This window comes from Ursus arctos, unplaced genomic scaffold, assembly GCF_023065955.2.
Source record: "Ursus arctos isolate Adak ecotype North America unplaced genomic scaffold, UrsArc2.0 scaffold_19, whole genome shotgun sequence".
NCBI classification, from domain to species: Eukaryota; Metazoa; Chordata; class Mammalia; order Carnivora; family Ursidae; genus Ursus; species Ursus arctos.
The window spans coordinates 41,733,403-41,746,665 of NW_026622863.1; the positions used below are offsets into that span (position 1 = coordinate 41,733,403).

The 13,263-nt window shown below is 40.5% G+C and overlaps 1 protein-coding gene across 11 annotated transcripts in view; it reads left to right on the forward strand.

Annotated features, from left to right (window-relative positions):
- The window catches only part of ZNF461 (zinc finger protein 461), a 74,571-nt gene that overhangs the window by 44,163 nt on the left and 17,145 nt on the right, over nucleotides 1-13,263 (forward strand). The gene's annotated exons all lie outside the window — the stretch shown is intronic.

The window sequence follows — 13,263 nt, forward strand, 5'->3', positions numbered from 1 at the left end:
GGTCATGATCTCAGGATCGTGAGATTGAGCCCTACATTGGGCTCTGTGCTCAACATGGCATCTGCTTGAGATTCTCTCTCTCTTCTTCTGCCCCTCCCCCCACTTGCACTGCTCTTTCTAAATAAATAAATAAATAAAATCTTTAAAAAATGGAATAGAATAAAAAGGCTGGAAATAAACTCTCAGATATATGACCAAATGATTTTAGACAAAGGTCCCAAGACCATTCAATGGGGGAAAGGACTGTATCTTTAATAAATGGTAGAGGGAAAACTGGATATCCATATGCAAAAGAATAAAGTTGGATCCTTTCCTTACACTATATACAAAAATTAACTCAAAATGGATCAAAGAACTAACTGTAAGAACCCAAACTAAAATAATACATAGGGAAAAAAATTCATGACTTTGGATTTGGCAGTGATTTCTGGGATATGACACCAAGCAAGGTTAGGTAACCAAAGCAAAAATAGACAAATGGGAGTACACCAAACTTAAAAACGTCTTTTCATCAAAGGACACAATCAACAGTGTATAATTTTTTTAAAAATTCTGAGTTGCTTTACAAGGTGATAGGAATACCTTTTTTTTAAGTGTCACAATAGTAGATCAAGACCATATGTTCTAATGGCATAGTAGGAAAAATTAGGATTGATTAGAAACTGGGAAAGTTAAAGAAAATTACATTGAGGAAGTAGAGATGGCAGAGGGTTGGGCGCCTGGGTGGCTCAGTCGGTTACACGTCTGCCTTTGGCTCCGGTCATGATTCCTGGGTCCTGGGATCGAGTCCCGCGTTGGGCTCCCTGCTCAGAAGGGAGTCTGCTTATCCCTCTCCCTCCGCCCCTCACTTCTGCTCTCTCTTTCTGAAATAAATAAATAATATTTAAAAAAAAGAGAGAGAGAGATCTCAGAGGGTTGATTGGGAAGGAAGGAGGTCATTTGGAAAGTATAGGGTCCTGGAGGCACGAACAGGGCCATACTACAGATTAGAGGTCTTTGATGATATCTGTGTATCAGTATTAGTGCTCCAGAACTGTGAAAGAGTATATTTCTGTTGTTTTAAGCCACCTAGTTTGTGGTTCTTTGTTACATCAGTCCTAAGAAACTAATATGGAAGGAATTATGGAAAAATGATATATACTCTCCTAAGTGATTTGTTTTCATTTAAAGATGTCATTCTTCTATCAGTTTTTGATGTCTGGCCACACCTTTCTTTTTGCATAGGTGTGGTGGTTTCTTTTTTAAAACTTTTAATTTTGTGGTTCATCCCCCCTTCATTCTTCCTTTCCTTCTCTTACCGATCTCCCTGCTATTTCGTATTTTCCATAAATGAGTGAAACCATGTGATAATTGTCTTTCTCTGCTTGACTTATTTCACTTAGCATAATCTCCAGTCCCGTCCATGTTGCTGCAAATGGTGGGTATTCGTTCTTTCTGATGTCTGAGTAATATTCCATTGTATATATGGACCACATCTTCTTAATCCATTCGTCTGTTGAAGGGCATCTGGGCTCCTTCCACAATTTAGCTATTATGGACAATGCTGCTGTGAACATTGGGGTGCATATGGCCCTTCTCTTCACTACATCTGTATCTTTGGGGTAAATACCCAGTAGTGCAATTGCTGGATCATAGGGTAGCTCTATTTTTAACTTTTTGAGGGACCTCCACATTGTTTTCCAGAGCGGCTGCACCAGCCTGCATTCCCACCAACAGTGTAAGAGGGTTCCCCTTTCTCCACATCCTCTCCAACATTTGTTGTTTCTTGCCTTGTCAGTTTTTGCCATTTGACTGGCGTAAGGTGGTATCTCAAGGTGGTTTTGATTTGAATTTCCTTGATGGCTAATGATTTTGAACATTTTTTCATGTGTCTGTTAGCCATTTGTATGTCTTCATTGAAAAAGTGTCTGACTCTGGGAAACAAACTGAGGGCTTCAGAGGGGAGGGGGGTGGGGGATTGGGATAGGCCGGTGATGGGTATTAAGGAGGGCACACATTGCATGAAGCACTGGGTGTTATATGCAAACAATGAATCATGGAACACTACATCAAAAACTAAGGGTGTACGGTATGGTGACTAACATAACATAATAAAAAATTAAAAAAAATAAAACTTTTAATTTTGAGGGGCACCTGGGTGGCTCACTTGGTTTGGTTAAGGATCTGCCTTCAGTCATGATCTCAGTGTCCTAAGATTGAGCCCTGCATTGGGCTCTCTGTTCAGAGGGGAATCTGCTTCACCGTCTCACTCTTCCTCTGTGTTCTCTGTCTCTCTTTCTCTCTCTCTCAAATAAATAAGTAGAATCTTTAAAAAAAACTTTTAATTTTGAAATAGTTATAGATTCACAGGAGGGTGCAAAGAAATGTACATGGAAGTCCCATGTACCCCTCCTCCATCCTCCCCAGATTAAGTTAGTATCGTGGACGAAAGTACGATATCATACTGAAAAATTGACATTGGCACAATCCATAGAACTTTTTCAGACTTCTTCAGTTTCACACACACTCGTGTGTGTGTGTATGTGTGTGTGTAGTTCTATGCAGTTTTATCACATAGTTTTGTATCACTACTGCGGTAGTCAGAATAGTCAATAGTACCATCACCATAAGGCTCCCTCCTGTTTGTTATTGCTAAATCTCTTTCTTCCTTATTCCTAACCCTTGGTAACCACTAATCTCTTCTACATCTATATAAATATGTTATTTCATGAATGTTATATAAATGGAATCCTGCAGTGTGTGTCCTTTTGAAGTTGGCTCTTTTTTTCTATCACATGTATATAGTACTTGAATGTAAGAATATATATATATATATTATGTGAATTACAACTATATGTACACACACAAATATATGTTCCTTATATTCATGTAAAAGTGTGTACTTGAAAATAAGTCTGGGGTAAAACTCAAACATGTAATGAAAGGAACTGCCAAACTATTTTCCACAATGGTTTTACCGTTTTATATTCCTACCAGCAATGTGGAAGTGATTGGTTTCACTGAATCCTAGCCAGCATTTGGTGTTATATCTGTTTTTCATGTTAGCCATTTTATGTGGGTAGTGATATCTCAATGTGGTTTTAATTTGAATTTCCTTAATAGAAAATTATGTTGAATATCTTCTCATGTCTTTATTTGCTTTCTGTATATCCTCTTCAGTGAAATGTGTGTTCATGTCTTTGTCCATTTTCTAGTTTGATCATTTGGTGTTTTACTATTGAATTTGAAAGTTCTTTATGTATTCTAGATAGGCCTTTGTTGGATTTGTGATTTAAACAAATATTTTCTTCAGGTCTCTAATTTTTCTTTTCAATCCTTTACCAAGGTCTTTTGCATTTTGGTAGAATCTAATTTATCCATTTTTAATCTTATGAATTGTGAGGGTTTTTTTTTTTTTATTTGACATCAAGCCTAAACACTCTACCTAGTCTTACATATTAAAGATTTTCTCCTGTGTTCTTTCTAAAAAAGTTTTATAGTTTTACATTTTTCATTTAAGTGTATGGGCCATCTTGAGTTCATTTTTACAGATGTGAGACTTCAGGTAAAGGTTAATTTTTACCCCCCATGAATGTCCAGTTGCTCCATCACCATTTATTTAAAACGTTATCCCTTCTCCATTGAATTGCTTTTTCATCCTTGTCAGAGATCAGTTGGACACATTTGTGTGGCTCCATTTTTGACTTCTCTGTTTTGTACCATTGATCTTTGTGACCCTCTGCCAGTACCATACTTTAATTTCTGTAAGCCTTTGATTAAGTAAGCCTTAATAACAGAAAGAGTGATTCTTCCCACTTTGTTATTTTTCAAAATTCTTTTGACTATCCTTAGTGCTCTTTCCTATGCATATAAATTTTATTTATTTATTTATTTATTTATTCTACTTTTAAAAGATTTTATTTATTTGAGAGAGAAAGAGAGAGTGCAAGCGAGCATGAGTGGGCGAAGGGGCAGAGGTGGGGGGGGTAGAAGCAGACTCCCTGCTGAGCAGGGAGCACCATGTGGGGCTCGATCCCAGGACCCTGAGATCGTGATCTGAGCTGAAGGCAGATGCTTAACCAAGTGAGCCACCCAGGCACCCCTATGCATATAAATTTTAGAATAACCTTGTCTGTGTCTACAAAAACACTTGCTGATATTTTCATAGAATTATGTTAAACTGTGGATGAAGTTAGAGAGTTAACATCTTTACTCTGTTGAGTCTTCCAATCCATGTTTCTTCAAGTATTTTTTCTTTGATTTCTTTTATTAGCATTTTGTAATTTTTATCATAGAGATCCTGTACATGTTTTGTTAATTTTTTTACCTAAGTATTTCATTTTTCAGGAGCATTTATAAATGGTATTGCCTTTTTATTTTGGTTGTTGCTTATTGTCAATGTACAGAAATTAAATTGATTTTGTATGTTGATCTTGTATTCTGTTACCTTTTTCAGCTCAGTTATTTCCTTGTAGATTCATTTTTGTAGACAGTCATATCATTTGCAAATAGATAGTTTTATTTCCTTTTTTTCCAAAATGTGCCCTTTATTTTCTTGTCTTATGGGAATAGCTAGAACTTCCAGGGCTGCATTAAATAAGGGTGGTAAGAGAGGACATCATTTTTACCAGTTTTAGAGGGAAAACATTAAGGATTTGGTCTTTTACCATAAAGTATATTAGCTCTAGGTTCTTTTTGTAGATGCTCTTTATGCTCTTTATGAGTTTGAGGAAGTTCCCTTCTCTTCCTAATGCCCTGAGAGGTTTGTTTTTTTTTAAATTCAATTAATTGACATAGAATGTATTATTTGTTTCGGGGGTACAGGCTGTGATTCATTAGTCTTATATAATACCCAGTGCTCATTAAAACACATACCCTTCCCAATGTCCATCACCCAGTTACCCCATCCCTCCACCCTTCTCCCCTTCAGCAACCCTCAGTTTTTTTCTTATGTTTAAGAGTCTCTTATGGTTTGTCTCCCTCACCCTGAGAGTTTTTTTAATCATAAGTGGTTATTAATATGATCATGGGATTTTTTTCTTCCTTAGTTGTTGATATGATGGATTACATTGATTTTTAAATATTATTCGCCTTTCATACCTGGAATAAATCCCACTTAGTCATTGTATATCATTCTTTTTATACATTATTGAGTTTGGTAAAATTTAATTGAGGATTTTTTTCATCTAAGTTCATGGGGGATGTTGGTCTGCAGTTATTTTGTGTGTGCTGCCTTTGCCTGGTTTTGATATCAGAGTAATGCCTCATCAAGTACTTTGAGAAGTATTCTCTTCTGTTTTCTGGAAGAAACTGTGTGTAAGATTCTGGGAATGTTTGGTAAAATTCTTCAGTGAAACCATGTGGACTTGGAGATTTCTTTATTGGGATCTTTTAATTATGAATTTGATTTCTTAAAAAAAAAGATTTTATTTATTTGAGGCTGAGGGACAGAGAAAACACAAGCAGGGGGAGGGGCAGAGGGAGAGGGATAGGCAGACTCCCCACTGAGTGTGGAGTCAGATGCAGGGCTCAATCCCAGGACCCTGAGATCATGACCTGAGCCGAGTCAGATGCTTAATCGACTGAGCCACCCAGGAACCCCAAACTTTTTTTGGGCTCTGGGTTGGCTGCCCATGTGGTTGGCCTTTAGTTTCCAGCCTCTCAAGAGGTAGAGCTCATACCTTTAGATTTCTGTCTCTCTGGAGAAGAATTGGTACCACATGGCTCAAAGCCTACATCATAAATCCCATTGTTAGACTGCCTGGTAGCTGTGGTCCTAAACAAAGACATTGTGTGTAGAGATTTTCTCGTTGGAGATGAAGACAAAAGCCAGATTTCTCTTTGGGCAAGTTTAAATTCTTCACTATACATCATAGAATATACTCTGGGTGATTTTGATTCTTTTAAATTTAAGATTTGCTTCATGACTTAGAATAAGGTCTGTCTTGGGGAATGTTCACTGTGTACTTGAAAACATTGTGTATTCTGCTATTGTTGGGTGGCTTTGTAAATGTTGATTACATCCTATTATTGATAGTCTTGTTCAGGTAGTTCTTCTATATCCTTTCTGATTTTCTCTTTGGTGGTTCTATCAGTTGCTGAGAGTAGGGTATTTGAATCCCCAGGTATAAGAGTGTTTTGTCTCTTTCTCTTTTCAGCTATATCAGTTTTTGCTTTATGTATTTTGAGATCTGTTGGTGGTACTTATTAATTTTCTTTATTCTGAAGTCTATTTTATGTGATATTAATATAGCTATTTCTACTTTCTTTTTTTAATTTCTACTTTCTTTGGATTGATGTGTACATGATATATATTTTTCCACTCCTGTTTTCAACCTACCTTTGTCATGTTTGAAATGAGTTTTTTATCACCATGTTGGGTCATGTTATTTGTCCACTGTGCCAATGTTTGTCTTTTAATTGTGATTTAGTAATTTAAAGGTATTTTAAGATATTTTAAAGGTATTTAAAGGTATTTTAAAGGTAATTATTGAAAAAAATCATTGATATGTTAAGGCTTTTATCTGTCATTTTGTTTTCTTCTGTTTCTTGTTCTTTTCTTTTTTCGTGCCTATCTATGAGTTACTCAAACATTTCTAGAGTAGCATTTTAATTTATGTTTTTTAATATGTTGCTTTTGTTTTGGTTTTTTATTTTTATTTTATTGTTTGCTCTTAGTATTAGCATGTACGTACATACTTATACAGCCTGTTGGTTTTGATGTTTTACCACTTCAAGTGAAGTGTAGAAACTTTACATCCATTTAGGTCCTTTTATCCTCCTGACTTTTTTGGTATAATTGTTTTAAGTATTTCTTCTACATGCATTGATTACAAGAGATAGTGTTAAAATTTTTGCTTTACCGGGGCGCCTGGGTGGCTCAGTCGTTAAGCGTCTGCCTTTGGCTCAGGGCATGATCCCAATGTCCTGGGATTGAGCCCCACATTGGGCTCCCTGCTCCATTGGGAGCCTGCTTCTTCCTCTCCCACTCCTCCCTGCTTGTGTTCCCTCTCTCGCTGGCTGTCTCTCTCTCTGTCAAATAAAATCTTTAAAAAATTTTTTTTTCTTTTTTTTTCCTTTTCTTTCTTTTTTTGTTTTGTTTTTGTTTTTGTTTTTTTTGCTTTACCATAAAATAGGACTAAAGGAACTCATGGGGTAAAGGATAGCCTGGTATGTTTTCTTCTATTTTTGCTCATTCTATTTTTTCCTTTCTGAAGGTCTAAGCCTTCTTCTGTTATCATTTTGTTTGTTGGGAGAGCTTCCTTTGGCCACTCTTTAAGGGCATGTCTGCAACAACAAATTCTCTTCATTTTCCTTTGTCTGAGAATGACTTTATTCTCCATTCCTTAAGAATAGTTTCAGTGGAGGGGCGGCTGGGTGGTGCAGTGGGTTGAATGTCTGACCCTTGGTTTCTGCTCAGGTCATGATCTCAGGGTCATGAGATCGAGCCCCACATTGGGCTGTGCACTCAGAGTCTGCTTGAATTTCGCTCCCTTTCTCTCTGCCTCTCCCCTCTACACACTCTCTCTTCTTCTAAAATAAATAAGTAAATATTTAAAAAAAAAAGAATAGTTTCAGTGGGTACAGAATTTGAGGTTCACAGTTCTTTTCTTTTAGTACTTGAAAAATATTGTTCTGTTTCCTTTTGGTCTCCATGGTTTCAAATGAGAAATCCAGTCTTTTGAAAAACTGGTGTTTCTTTCTTTTTTTCTTTTTTTAAAGATTTTATTTATTTATTCGACAGAGATAGAGACAGCCAGCGAGAGAGGGAACACAAGCAGGGGGAGTGGGAGAGGAAGAAGCAGGCTCATAGCAGAGGAGCCTGATGTGGGGCTCGATCCCATAACGCCGGGATCACGCCCTGAGCCGAAGGCAGACGCTTAACCGCTGTGCCACCCAGGCGCCCCTGAACTGGTGTTTCTTTATCATCAATATATAATGTGTGTTGCTGTTTAAAGATTTTGTCTAGTTTTCAGAAATGGATGTCTTGGTTTTGATTTCTTTGGATTTTTCTTAATAAAGCGTTATTTGCTGAGTTTCTTAAATCTATAGATTTGTCTTGTATGAAATTTGGAAAGTTCAACTGTTATATCTTTGAATACTTTTTCAGTACTACAGTCTTTTTTCTGTCCTTCTGGGTCTTGGATGATATGACTGTTGGATCTTTTGTTATTGTCCACAGGGAATGAGGCTGTATTTTTTCTTTAAGTCTGTTTATCTTTGTTTTTCAGATTATGTAAAAATTTTTGTCTTTGAGTTCACAGATTTCTAGCATCTGTTATGTTTACTCTAGAGACCATTTAGTGTATCTTTCATAACACCTATTACATTTTTCATTGCATTTACTTTTTGGTAAGTACTGTTTTTTCTGGAAATATTCTTTTTTTTCGTTTGTTTAAAGAGAGTTTGTAATTGATTGTCAATGAATTTTTATGAAGACCACTTTAAATTCCTTGTCAGGTAGTTCCAGCATCTAATTAATCTTGGTATTGGTCTCAGTTGATTGCCTTTTCTCCTTCAGATTTTGGTTTCCCTGACTTTTGGTAAGACAAGTGATTTATTGTATATTGGACATTTTTGTTTTTATAATAAGAGAGTCTTGATTCTATTTAAGTCTTTTAAAATCTATTTGAGTGGGGAGTCATGTTGTTAGGTTTAGTGTATAGATCTGGCCTCCTTTTGTAAGCTTTAGTTCTAATGGCAGCTTAGTTTTCAGAGCCCTTTCAATGCTATTCAGATATGCTTTATATCTCTGGTACTGCTGGGAATCCTGCTCAGTCCCTGATGTGTTGTCTGCAAGGACAGAAAGGTTCTGTGGATCCCCAGTATAGCTAGACCATCTTCTGTGGGATGGGGGAGGCAAAAGCCATTGAGATACACTTAGCTTCACTGAGATATAGAAGGCACTGGGCATGGATTTCCTTATGCCACTGGGCAGAGGACAGGGAGATGCAAGACTTTGCTAATGGCACCTTTCTGGGTGGATAGATCTTCCAGCCAGTGCCCTGGTTGTGAACTGGGGGCTTGTACATCAAGAGACTTCCTTGTGCTGTGGCTAGTGATACATCAGTCACAGAATTCTTGCTGCTACTGCAGCTGGCTGATGAAACTGTTGTTAAGGTCTAGGTTATGGAGCAGGTGCTAGGGATCCCACTAAGTCTGTTGGGGTTCCCTGCTCCTAGTCTTTTGGCTAGAAAGAGTAGATTTCTATTGGTGCGTGTGTGTGCACCTGTTAGTGGTTCCAGGTTGCAGGCCTACTGTCCAGTGCCCATTATGTGGGTATATAAGAAATAAAAAGAAAACCCAGGGACAAACTTCCTGGGAAGATGGTGGAGTAAGAGGATCCTGAGCTTATCTCATTCCATGGATACAGTAGATAACACCCACATCAGTGTGAATAACCCAGAAAATTACCCAAAGACTGCCAGAACAGCACCTGGGATACATAGGAAGATTTATTTGCTAATCTCAGAATATGTGCTGGTGGGGCAGCGATCTGTGGGAGACTTATCCAAGAACAAAAGAGCTGGCAGGCACCATTTCCTTCCCCTGCCCCCCCAGCATAAATACATGGATACCTGTGGGAACCAGCACAGCATGCACACTCTCCACCTGGCTTGTTAACAGCATGCCCTGCCCCCATGCTCTCCTGTGGACCCTCCCTCAGCAGTTCTCCAGAGTGGCTACCAGTCCTCTCCCACTGCAGACCAGTACAAACCTTGCTAATACCATACACCTTCCCCCATGTTCTCCTTTGGACCTTGCCCCTCCAACCTGGCCTGACAGGAGTTCTCCAAAGTGGTTCCACAAGTATGACAGTGTGCAAGCACCTCCAACGGGCCAGCACCACTCCAAAGTGACTCCTGCCTTGGGTACGGGAAGATAACCACATCAGTTCGACTCTGGCTTCAGCAGTGGGCTGGGAGCAGATATCTGATCTGATTACAGGCCTTGCTCACCAGTGACAGCTCAGGAAACAACACAAGGAGAGCACCCTGAAGTTCGGTGCTACTACATCTCTTGCAAACACCTGTTCTGACCCAACTGAAGCCCAAAGCAGCCTCAGACTGGCCCTCTGACAACACAGGGACTAAGCTCAGCTCACAATAGACAAAGAGAACCTTTGCAGATGACTAGACTTAAGGCAAACACAGCTCAGCCACAATAGTAGGGCATATGCAACACACATAGGAGACACCCCTGAAGTGCCAGGTTTTGGTGAACGAAGACACTGCACTGCAGGGCATTCAGGATCTCTTCTTCATTAGGCCACCACTTTAATGAGCAGGAGACATAGCTGACTTTCCTAACACACAGAAACAGACAGAATTAGACAAAATGAAAAGACAGAGGAATATGCTCCAGATGAAGGAACAGGACAGAATCACAATGACAGACCTAAGTGAAATGGTGATAAGTAATAGGGAATTAAAGTAATGGTCATAAAGATACTAACTGGAATTATGAGAAGAGTGGAGGACGACCTCAGTGAAACCCTTAACAAAGAGAAAACATAAAAACGAACCAATCTTAGGTGAAGAACTCAACTGAAATTAAAAATACACTACATGGGATAAGTAGTAGACTAGAGGAAGCAGAAGAATGGATCAGTGACATGGAGGACAGAATAAGGGAAAGCAACTAAGCTGAACAGGAGAAAGAAAAAAGAATAATAAAAAATGAAAATAGATTAAGGGAACTCAGCAACACCATAAGTATAATAATATTCACATTATAGGGATCCCGGAAAGAGAAGAGAGAGAAAAAAGGGCAGAAGATTTAGCTGAAGAAACAGTAGCTGATTTCAAGATACACTACAAAGCTGTAGTAATCAAAACAGTATGGTGCTGGCATAAAATTAGACACATAGTTCAATGGAAGAGTATAGAAAACCCAGAAGTAAACCCAAAATTATATGGTCAATTAATCTATGACAAAGGAGGCAAGAATATCCAATGGGAAAAAGACAGTCTCTTCAACAAATGCTGTTGGGGAAACTGCACAGCAAAAGAATGAAATGACCACTTTTTTACACGATACACAAAAATCAACTCAAAATGGATTAAAGACCTACAAGTGAGACCTGATACCATGAAAATGCTAGAAGAGGGCCCAAGTAGTAGTTTCTCTGATATTAGCCATATCAACATTTTTCTAGATATGTCTCCTGAGAAAAGGGAAACAAAAGCAAAAATAAACTATTGAAACTACATCAAAGTAAAAAGCTTCTTCACAGCAAAGGACACAATCAACAAAACTAAAAGTCTAACAAATGGGGAAGACATTTGCAAATGACATTCCTGTTAAAGGGCTAGTATCCAAAATACATAAAGAATTGATAAAACTCAACACCCAAAATACAAATAATCCAATTAAAAATAGGGCAGAAGAGATAAGGAGTTAAGATGGCGGAGGAGTAGGGGACCCCTTTTTCAGCCGGTCCCCAGAGTCGAGCTGGATAGGTACCAGACCAGCCTAAATAACCACGGAATCAGCCTGAGACGCAGGATGATGCATCTGGATCTCTACAAATGAACATCTCCAGCGCTGAGTATTGAGGTACGAAGAGGGGAGCTGTAAACCATGCACAGATATCGGGAGATAAACGGAAGGGGGAGGGAGCCGCCGCGTTTGGGTGCCGTGAAGCGGCAGCCACCTGCACGGGGGAGCGGGCGGACTCACAGAGGGCACCTGCGAGAGAGCGGACTGAGACCGGTGAGCCGTGAACGCGCGCCACCAGGCATCTCCGGGAACACCGGAATCCCGGTGTGCTCACGGGATCCAGACTGAGACCGGGAGCTCCCGGAGCGCGCGCGGGGCGGCTGGCGGTTGGCGGGCCACCTGCACGGGGGAGTGGGCGGACTCGCGGTCGGCACCCGCGAAACAGCAGACTGAGACCCTGAACCGGGTGCGCGCCACCAGGCTTCTCCCGAAACTCCGGAATCGAGGTGTGCTCACCGGGCATAGACTGAGACCCAGAGACCCGGGAGCGTGCGGGGCAGCCGGTGGCTGGCGGCATTAGAAACACAAAGGACAGAGACGCGCCGGCCCTGGAAGTGAGGGCAGGGACGCCGAGTTGGTGCGCACATCCCAGGACGCTGCAGGGTTGAGCAGCACCAACAGTAATAGAGTTAAAGTGGCCAGAACATCAGTGGAGAACGGGCCGCAATCCCTCTGTTCTGTGACAATGTAGCCTCTGCTGCTCTGACCCCCAGAAGAGGCATAGCCGGCCGCCAGGGAAAGCCGCCAGAGAACAAAAGCCTGGAAATACCGGCTCACAGCGTGCCCATCCCCATCCCCCCTCGCAGGGGACACGGAGACTCTACCCAAACAGGGTTGCCTGAGTATCGGCGCGGCAGGCCCCTCCCCCAGAAGGCAGGCTGAAAAATCAAGAAGCCCACAACCCGAGGCGCCTGGGTGGCGCAGTCATTGAGCACCTGTCTCCGGCTTAGGGCGTGATCCCAGCGTTCCGGAAAGGAGTCCCTCATCGGGCTCTTCCGCTGGGAGCCTGCTTCTTCCTCTCCCACTCCCCTGCTTCTGTTCCCTTCTTGCTGTCTGTCTCCCTCTCTCAGATAAGTAAATAAATAAAATCTTTAAAGAAGAAGCCCACATCTCTAAGATCCCTATAAAACAAGGGGCACGGCCTGGGACCCAGTCAATAATTTGGGCTCTGGAAACCCCGCAACCTCTCCTCATCAGAATGACAAGAAGGAGAAGCCCCCCCCCCCCAGCAAAGAAAAGACAGTGAGTCAGTGGCCTCTGCCACAGAAGTAACGGATATGGATGTAACCAAATTATCAGAAATGGAATTCAGAGTAACAATGGTCAAGATAATGAGTAGACTTGAAAAAAGTATTCAGGAAAATGTTACTGAGAATATGGAATCCCTAAGGGCGGAAATGAGAGCGAATTTGACAGAAATTAAAAATTCTATGAGCCAAATGCAGGCAAAACTAGAGGCTCTGACGGCCAGGGTCACCGAAGCGGAGGAAAGGGTTAGTGAATTGGAGGATGGGTTAATAGAGGAAAAAATAAAAATAGAAGATGGTCTTAAAAAAATCCACGCCCACGAATGTTGGCTACGGGAGATTACTGACTCAACGAAACGATCCAATGTTAGAATCATCGGCATCCCCGAGGGGGTGGAGAAAAACAGACGTCTAGAAGAGATATTTGAACAAATTGTAGCTGAAAACTTCCCTAATCTAGCAAGGGAAACAAAAATTCGTGTCCAAGAGGCAGAGAGGACCCCTCCCAAGCTCAACCATGACAGACCTACACCAC